This window comes from Oncorhynchus kisutch, unplaced genomic scaffold (assembly GCF_002021735.2).
Source record: "Oncorhynchus kisutch isolate 150728-3 unplaced genomic scaffold, Okis_V2 scaffold640, whole genome shotgun sequence".
NCBI lineage: Eukaryota > Metazoa > Chordata > Actinopteri > Salmoniformes > Salmonidae > Oncorhynchus > Oncorhynchus kisutch.
This window is the reverse complement of record NW_022262585.1, coordinates 173,506-183,505: the sequence shown is the minus strand read 5'-3', so window position 1 is coordinate 183,505 and position 10,000 is coordinate 173,506. Positions and strand designations below refer to the sequence as shown.

Sequence of the window (10,000 nt, the reverse complement as noted above, 5' to 3'; positions counted from 1 at the left end):
TAGAGATAGAGGGGGGGAGAGGGAGGGGGAGAGATAGAGGGGGGAGAGAGAGAGAGAGAGAGGGAGAGAGGGGGGGTGAGAGGGAGGGGGGAGAGAGATATAGATAGGGAGGGGAGAGAGATAGAGGGGGGGAGAGAGAGAGAGGGGGGGGAGAGGGAGGGGGGAGGGAGAGAGGGGGGAGAGAGAGAGATAGAGATAGGGAGGGGAGAGGGAGGGGGGGAGAGAGAGGATAGAGATAGGGAGGGGGGAGAGATAGAGGGGGGAGAGGGAGGGGGAAAGATAGAGGGGGGAGAGAGAGAGAGAGAGAGGAGAGAGGGGGGTGAGAGGGAGGGGGGAGAGAGAGATAGAGATAGGGGAGGGGGGAGAGATAGAGGGGGGAGAGGGAGGGGAAAGATAGAGGGGGGAGAGAGAGAGAGAGAGAGAGAGGGAGAGAGGGGGGGTGAGAGGGAGGGGGAGTGAGAGAGAGGGAGAAAGGGGGGAGAGAGAGGGAAGAGAGGGAGAGAGGGGGAGAGAGAGGTGGGGAGAGAGAGGGGGAGGAGAGGAGGAATGGGGAGAGAGACATGGAGAGAGGGAGGGGGGGGGAGAGAGACATGGAGATAGACATGGAGAGAGGCGAGGGGATAGAGGGGGGAAGAGAGACATGGAGAGAGACATGGAGAGAGGGAGGGGGATAGAGGGGGAAGAGAAGACATGGAGAGAGGGAGGAGGATAGAGAGGGGGGAAGAAAGACATTGAGAGAGGAGGGGGAGAGAGGGGGGGGTGGGGGGAGAGAGAGAGAGAGAACATTAGTGGGATTACATTTCATGCGTGTTGCCTGACATGCTATGTGTGTTTGTGATTAGGGTATTTCTCTGGGCGCGGCCCTAAACCCTATCCAGACCCTGGTCAAACACACGTTAATGAATCAACTGTAGACCTCTTAGTGGACGAAGGGCTGATCTTAGTCCACATGGATTCCTGCTGTCCTGTTACCAAGCCAGAGGAGAGAGAGACAGAGAGAGAGACGAGAGAGAGAGAGAGAGGATAGAAAGAGAAAGACAGAGAGGAGAGAGAGACAGGAGAGCGAGAGAGACAGGAAGAGAGAAGAGAGAGATAGAGAGAGAGAGAGAGACAGAGAGAGAGAGAGAGAGAGAGAGAGACAGAAGAGAGAGAGAGATAGAGAGACAGGAGAGAGAGACAGAGAGAGAGAGAGAGAGAGAGAGAGAGAGAGAGAGAGACAGAGAGAGAGAGACAGAGAGAGAGACAGAGAGAGAGAGAGAGAGAAGATACATGGGGTCGGCTGATTGGTTGGTGCAGTGAAACGGGGTCGGCTGATTGGTTGGTGCAGAGAAACGGGGTCGGCTGATTGGTTGGTGCAGCTCATTCCTTCCTATTTCAAAGTATCGTACAAGCAACGATTAGTTGGAGACGGAGGCCTGTATCGTAACAGAACATGATGTGTAGTTAACAGTGTTGGTTGCGTTTTGTTTTCGTTCCTCCTTTTAAAATGGGCCTTTAAGGACTCCGTAGCCGAGCCAAACAACCTTGTTGACGAAAGGCTCTCCTACAAAATACAGGAATCCATGACAATGTCAACCAAACTACTCAACACTCTCTCTACCTGGGGGTAACGACCACTAACAGAGACCCAGGTCAGAGCCCAAACTACTCAACACCTGGGGGTAATGACCACTCTCTCCACACTAACAGAGACCCAGGTCAGAGCCCAAACTACTCAAACACCTGGGGGGGTAACGACCACTAACAGAGACCCAGGTCAGATCCCCAACATTATCCATCTGCAGAAAACGTATTTCATAGGATCCCAACATTATCTGTCTTTCATAGGATCCCAACATGATCTGTCTTTCATAGGATCCCAACATTATCTGTCTTTCATAGGATCCCAACATTATCTGTCTTTCATAGGATCCCAACATTATCTGTCTTTCATAGGATCCCAACATGATCTGTCTTTCATAGGATCCCAACATGGATCTGTCTTTCATAGGATCGTACAGCATTGTCTGTCTTTCATAGGATCTCAACATTATCTGTCTTTCATAGGATCCCCAACATTATCCGTCTGCAGAAACATATTTCACATCTGTTCAGTTCCTCCTCCAACGACACTGTGAAAATACGTGGCGATTATCTAATGTGTTTGGGATTCTTACCTCACATGGCTGATATTAAGGCTTATCCACTACAAAGCCCCGTGTGTGTGTGTGTGTGTGTGTGGAGTGTGTGTGTGTGTGTGTGGTGTGTGTGTGAGTGGTGTGTATATGTGTGTGTGTGTGGTGTGTGTGTTGAGTATATGTGTGTATATATATGTGTGTGTTGTTGTGTGTGTTGTGTGTGTGTGTGTGTGTGTGTGTGTGTGTGTGTGTGTGAGTGTGTGTGTGTGTGTGTGTGTGTGTGTGAGAGTGTGTGTGTGAGTGTGTGTGGCGTGTGTGAGTGGTGTCGTTGTGTGTGAGTGTGTGCGTGTGGAGTGTGTGTGTGTGAGAGTGTGTGTGTGTGTGTGTGGTGTGTGTGTGAGTGTGTATGTGTGTGTGTGTTGGTGTGTGGTGTGAGAGTGTGTGTGTGGTGTTGTGTGTGTGTGTTGAGTGTGATGTGTGTGTGTGTGTGTGTGTGTGTGTGTGTGTGTGGTGTGTGTGTGTGTGTGTGTGTGTGTGTGTGTTGTGTATTACAGTCCCTCATCAGTGTTACAAAAGCCCCGTGTTGTGTTGTGTATATGTGTTGTGTGTAATGTGTGGTGTGTGTGTCGTGTTGTGTATATTGTGTGTGTCATGTGTGTGTGTTGTGTGTGTGAGAGTGGTGTGTGTGGTGTCATATGTGTGTCGTGTGTGTGTGTGAGTGTGTGTGTGTGTATATGTGTGTGTGTGTGTGTGTGTTGCGTTTGTGTGTGAGTGTGGTGTGTGTGCGTGTGTGAGTGTGTGTGTGTGTGAGAGGTGTGTGTGTGGTGTGTGAAGTGAGAGTGTGTGTGTGTGTGTGTGTGTGTGTGAGTGTGTATGTAGTGTGTGTGTGTGGTGTCTGTGTGTGAGAGTGGTGTGTGTTGGAGAGTGTGTGCTGTGTGTGTGTGTGTGTAGTGTGTATGTGTGTGTGGTAGGTTGATGTGTGGGGTGTGAGGTGTGTGTGTGAGATGTGTGTGTTGTGTGTGTGTTGGTAGAGTGTGTGAGGTGTGTGTGTGTGTGGTGTGTGAGTGTGTATGTGATGTGGTGTGTGTGTGTGATGTACGGGTGTGTGTTGGAGTATGTGTGTGCGGTGTTGAGTGATGTGTGTGTGTAGAGTGTGTGTGTTGGTGTGTGTGTGTGTGAGTGTGCTATGTGTTGTGTTGATGATTGTGTGTGTGTGTGAGTAGCGTGTGTTGTGTTGTGTGTGTGTGTGTGTGTGTGTGTGTGTGTGTGTGTGTGTGTGTGTGTGTGTTGTGTGTGTGTGTGTGTGTGTGGTATGTGTGTTGTGTCGTGTGTATTAAGTCCTCATTCAGCGTTACAAAGCCCGTTGTTTGTGTGTGTATATTGTGTGGTGTGTGTATATGTTGTGTGTTGTGTGTATATGGTGTGTCAGGTGTGTGGGTGTATGTTGTGAGAGTGTGTGTGTGTGTATATTGTGTGGTGTGTGTGTGTGTGTGTGTGTGTGAGTATATGTGTGTATATATGTGTGTATATATATGTGTGTATATGTGTGTGTGTGTGTGTGTGTGTGTGAGAGTGTGTGTGTGCGTGTGTGAGTGTGTGTGTGTGTGTGTGTATTAAGTCCTCATCAGGTAACGGATGTTGTGAAGTTGAACCCATCTCTGAGGAGGGGGGGGGGGGGGGGGTCCTAGAGGAGGGGGGGGGTCCTAGAGGAGGGGAGGGGGGGTCCTAGAGGAGGGGGGGTCCTCCCAGAGTTTCACCATAGAGCTCTCTGAGCCCAGCTATCTGAACCATCTCTGAGGAGGGGGGGTCTAGAGGAGGGAGGGGGGTCCTAGAGGAGGGGGGGTCCTCCAGAGTTTCACCATAGAGCTCTCTGAGCCCAGCTATCTGAACCATCTCTGAGGAGGGGGGGGTCCTAGAGGAGGGGGGTCCTAGAGGAGGGGGGGTCCTAGAGGAGGGGGGTCCTAGAGGAGGGAGGGTCCTAGAGAGGGAGGGTCCTCCCAGGGTTTCACCATAGAGCTCTCTGAGCCCAACTATCTGAACCATATCTGAGGAGGGGGGGGGTCCTAGAGGAGGGGAGGGGGGTCCTAGAGGAGGGGGGGTCCTCCCAGAGTTTCACCATAGAGCTCTCTGACCCAACTATCTGAACCATCTCTGAGGAGGGGGGGGTCCTAGAGGAGGGGGTCCTAGAGGAGGGGAGGGGGGGTCCTAGAGGAAGGGGGGGGTCCTAGAGGAGGGGGCTCCTAGAGGAGGGGAGGGGGGTCCTAGAGGAAGGGAGGAGGCTCCTAGAGGAGGGGAGGGGGGTCCTAGAGGAGGGGGGGGGTCCTAGAGGAGGAGGGAGGTCCTAGAGGAGGAGAGGGGGGTCCTAGAGGAGGGGAGGGGGCTCCTAGAGAGGAAGAGGGGGTCCTAGAGGAGGGAGGGGGTCCTAGGGAGGGAGGGGGGTCCTAGAGGAGGGAGGAGGCTCCTAGAGGAGGGGAGGGGGCTCCTAGTGGAGGGGAGGGGGGTCCTAGAGGAGGGGGGGGGCTCCTAGAGGAGGGGAGGGGTCTCCTAGAGGGGGGGAGGGGGCTCCTGAGGAGGTGAGGGGGTCCTAGAGGAGGGGAGGTCCTAGAGGAGGGAGGAGGCTCCTAGAGGAGGGAGGGGGGGGTCCTAGAGGAGGGGAGGGGGGTCCTAGAGGAGGGGAGGGGGTCCTAGAGGACGGGGAGGGGGCTCCTAGAGGAGGGGAGGGGCTCCTAGAGGAGGGGATCATCCCTTCACTATTGCTCTCCCCTCCCTTTCTCCTCCCCTTCACTTTCTCCCTCCTGAATGACACCCGTATTACAGGAATACTGAATGACACCAGATTACAGGATGACTGAATGACACCCAGACAGGGAAGACTGAATGACTCCCAGATTACAGGAATACTGAATGACTCCCAGATTACAGGAATACTGAATGACACCCAGATTACAGGAATACTGAATGACACCCAGAATACAGGATGACTGAATGACACCCAGATTACAGGATGACTGAATGACACCAGTATGGGAGCAGGTCTGAGTGAGACAAAACTACAATTTAACAAATCTAACTTTTAATGCACCTCATAAAATAATCGTTGGGAATCGTCGTGAGCAAAATAAATCTCTTAAATAGTGTTTACTTTAGTTTCAGTATTTGATGTACTGCCGTGTTTTAAGGGAAGCAGGTACCTGTGTTTTTGGCGTTGGGGTCGGGAGGCGAACAAGCTTGACGGTGACCTTAGTCAGCATCCATTGCATCCAGAGGCTGACCTTCCCGCTGGCGCGCCTCGATACTGCGGTCTTCTGCTCCAGGGTCACCGCGTCGGAGAACGGAGAGTCATCACCCGCTGGGACAGAGTCACCCTGGGAGGAACAGTAGGAGAGTCATCACCCGCTGGAACAGAGTCACCCTGGGAGGAACAAACACCATGCTGGATTCACAGTAGGAGATAGTCACCCTGNGGGGGTCCTAGAGGAGGGGAGGGGTCCTAGAGGAAGGGGAGGGGGGGGGGGGGGGTCCTAGAGGAGGGGGGCTCCTAGAGGAGGGGAGGGGGGTCCTAGAGGAAGGAGGAGGCTCCTAGAGGAGGGGAGGGGGGTCCTAGAGGAGGGGGGGGGTCCTAGAGGAGGAGGAGGTCCTAGGAGGAGGCTGAGGGGGCCTCCTAGAGGAGGAGAGGGGGGTCCTAGAGGAGGGGAGGGGGGGGGTCCTAGAGGAGGGGAGGGGGGGTCCTAGAGGAGGGGAGGAGGCTCCTAGAGGAGGGAGAGGGGGCTCCTAGGGAGGGGGAGGGGGTTCTAGAGGAGGGGAGGGGGCTCCTAGAGGAGGGGAGGGGTCTCCTAGAGAGGGAGGGGGCTCCTAGAGGAGGTGAGGGGGGGTCCTAGAGGAGGGGAGGTCCTAGAGGAGGGGAGGAGGCTCCTAGAGGAGGGGAGGGGGGGGTCCTAGAGGAGGGGAGGGGGGGGTCCTAGAGGAGGGGAGGGGGGTCCTAGGGAGGGGAGGGGGTCCTAGAGGAGGGGAGGGGGCTCCTAGAGGAGGGGAGGGGGCTCCTAGAGGAGGGGAATCATCCCTTCACTATTGCTCTCCCCTCCCTTTCTCCCTCCCCTTCACTTTCTCCCTCCTGAATGACACCCGTATTACAGGAATACTGAATGACACCCAGATTACAGGATGACTGAATGACACCCAGATTACAGGAAGACTGAATGACTCCCAGATTACAGGAATACTGAATGACTCCCAGATTACAGGAATACTGAATGACACCCAGATTACAGGAATACTGAATGACACCCAGAATACAGGATGACTGAATGACACCCAGATTACAGGATGACTGAATGACACCAGTATGGGAGCAGGTCTGAGTGAGACAAAACTACAATTTAACAAATCTAACTTTTAATGCACCTCATAAAATAATCGTTGGGAATCGTCGTGAGCAAAATAAATCTCTTAAATAGTGTTTACTTTAGTTTCAGTATTTGATGTACTGCCGTGTTTTAAGGGAAGCAGGTACCTGTGTTTTTGGCGTTGGGGTCGGGGAGGCGAACAGCTTGACGGTGACCTTAGTCAGCATCCATTGCATCCAGAGGCTGACCTTCCCGCTGGCGCCCTCGATACTGCTGGTCTTCTGCTCCAGGGTCACCGCGTCGGAGAACGGAGAGTCATCACCCGCTGGGACAGAGTCACCCTGGGAGGAACAGTAGGAGAGTCATCACCCGCTGGAACAGAGTCACCCTGGGAGGAACAACACCATGCTGGATTCACAGTAGGAGATAGTCACCCTGGGAGGAACAACACAATGCTGGGTTCACAGTAGCAGAGAGTCACCCTGGGAGGAACAACACAATGCTGGGTTCACAGTCGGAGAGTCAAGAGGGATTCAACCCTGCAGTGAAAAAACAGGAAGGAGCTTTTGTGTTTCAAAACAACAGCATTCAATTGGTCAGTCAGGAGCCTATGAATGACAAGGCCATAAACCAAGTAGATGATTCTGTCAGGGACACTACTTGATGAGTCCTGTCTCTTTCCCTCCTCGGTTGTCAGTAACCAGGGAAACCTCTCTCCGTCAGTCAGTAATGGAGACTGATATGAGTTAAGTGTTTGTCAGGTCTGTGTGTGAAACAGACGAGGATCACAAAAAAAAAGGATATTCTGAGACAGAATAACAACTAATGAGAATAAGATCAGAACATGTCCCCTCGTCTCCATAACAACACGTCAGAGCAGCGCTGCTTTTCCTAGTGACATCAGTGTGTGGTTCGTGGAGCATGGGGAGGAGGGGGAGGAGGAGAAGAAGGAGGAAGAGGAGGAGGAGGAGGAGGAGAAGGAGGAGGAGGAGAAGGAGGAGGAGAAGGAGGAGGAGAAGAAGGAGGAAGAGGAAGAGGAGAGGAGGAGGAGGAGGAGAAGGAGGAAGAGGAGGAGGAGGAGAAGGAGAAGAGGAGGAGAAGGAGGAAGAGGAGGAGGAGGAAGAGGCAGAGGAGAAGGAAGAGGGGAAGAGGAGGAAGAGGAGGAGGAGGAGGAAAATGAAGAGGAGAAGGAGGAAGAGGAGGAGGCAGCCCAGGAGTCCCTCTGTTAACTCTTAGCTCATTACTGGGTTTGGCAAGCGACGAGGGATGACAACATTGGGCCATGTTCTCTTCCTCTCCCATCTCTTCCCATTGCCCTCTGGGGGATCTGTTTTCCAGACATATCTCTGTGTGGCTGACGCGGCTGAGTGGGAACGATACAACAAACAATATGGCAATTTACAGCCTCGGAGAGAGATTTTCCACTGAGCAGAGTGATCCTGTCAGTGTAATGACAGACTGCGTGTGTGTGTGTCAGGGTGGTGTGTGTGTGTGTGTCAGGGTGGTGTGTGTGTGTCAGGGTGGTGTGTGTGTGTGGTTGTGTGTATGTGTGTCAGGGTGGTGCGTGTGTGTGTGTCTGTGTGTGTATGTGTGTCAGGGTGGTGTGTGTGTGTGTGTGTGTCAGGGTGCTGGTATCATGGTATTAACCTGTGGTTGGTGAGTACAGTAGTTCGGGGGTAACAAGGTTATCGACCAGCTCAATGAAACCCTCTGTGGTCCTTCTGATTACACATTCTGAACACAAACCAGATGGAGAAACTATGTCTCCTCTCCTCTCATTCTCATTCCCTCTCCCCTCATTCCCTCTCCCCTCCTCCCCTCTCCCCTCCCCCTCTCCTCCTCCTCTCCTCCTCTCCCCTCCCCTCCCTCTCCCCTCCCTTCCCCTCTCCCCCCCCCCTCATCCCCTTCTCTCCTCTCCTCTCCTCTCCTCTCCTCTCCTCTCCTCCTCTCCTCTCCTCTCCTCTCCTCTCCTCTCCTCTCCCCTCCCCTCCCCTCCCCTCCCCTCCCCTCCTCTCCTCCCCTCCCCTCCCCTCCCCTCCTCTCCTCCTCCTCCTCCCCTCCCCTCTCTCAGGTCTCAGTAAACAACGGACGACAACGAGATAAACACATTCTGATTCAGACGTTAAAAATAGATTCAGATTATTATGGGATGGAATCTTTGGGATTGCTGATGAGAAGCATGTGGGGGCCGAGGGAACAATAAACTGACTCTAGGAGGTAACAATTATCCTCTGAATTAACTGTCTGTGTCGTTTATTATCTACTATAGACCAACACCCAATGGAACCCTATTCCCTACATAGTGCACTACTTTATACTGGGGCCCTATTCCCTACATAGTGCACTACTTTATACCAGAACCCAATGGAACCATATTCCCTATATAGTGCACTACTTTATACCAGAACCCAATGGAACCCTATTCCCTATATAGTGCACTACTTTAGTCCAGAACCCAATGGAACCCTATTCCCTACATAGTGCACTACTATAGACCAGAAAACCAATGGAACCATATTCCCTATATAGTGCACTACTTTAGACCAGGACCCTATTCCCTACATACTGCACTACTTTAGACCAGGGCCCTATTCCCTATATAGTGCACTACTTTAGACCAGTGCCCTATTCCCTATATAGTGCACTACTTTAGACCAGAACCCTATTCCCTACATAGTGCACTACTTTAGACCAGAACCCTATTCCCTACATAGTGTACTACTTTAGACCAGAACCCTATTCCCTACATAGTGCACTACTTTAGACCAGTGCCCTATTCCCTACATAGTGCACTACTTTAGACCAGAACCCTATTCCCTACATAGTGCACTACTTTAGACCAGGGCCCTATTCCCTATATAGTGCACTACTTTAGACCAGGGCCCTATTCCCTATATAGTGCACTACTTTAGACCAGAACCCTATTCCCTACATAGTGCACTACTTTAGACAAGAACCCTATTCCCTATATAGTGCACTACTTTAGACCAGAACCCTATTCCCTATATAGTGCACTACTTTAGACCCAAATCCCCTCTACATACCTAACAAAGTGATTCACACTCGAGGTAATACGCTAAAATGATCCAATCACCTCGCTCCGTGTCACTGGAGGCCATTACCTGTTGCTAAGCAACCCAACAGGGCCTCCTGGTCCAGGAGAGGGAGAGGTGGGTAACGTGACAGACGATAGGTCCAATCCCTTAACGGAACCCTGAGATCTGAGAGGATTCGATTGGTACATAAGGAATCTGGTGAAACGTCATATCTGGGCCTATCAGAGAGCGAGGTGAGGATACTACCATGTTGCTTATGAAAATACTGTCAAATCCTCTCAGATCCCTCTCCCTCTCTCTCCCTCTCTCTCCCTCTCTCTCCCTCTGTCCACAAGTTCGCAGGGCTGAGATGTCCATTTGGGATTGGGCCCTGCAGAGTTCTCCCCTGGACATTTTAACGAGGTGGAGCTGATAAGGAAGGGGCGAGGGGAGGGTGGGGGGGGGTACCTCCCCCTTCTGACTCAGAGATTTGAGATTTTTTTTA

The 10,000-nt window shown here is 52.4% G+C and overlaps 1 pseudogene; it reads right to left on the bottom strand.

Moving 5' to 3' along the window:
• Positions 1 to 10,000, bottom strand: part of LOC116360857 (vacuolar protein sorting-associated protein 13B-like) — a 40,218-nt pseudogene that overhangs the window by 9,926 nt on the left and 20,292 nt on the right.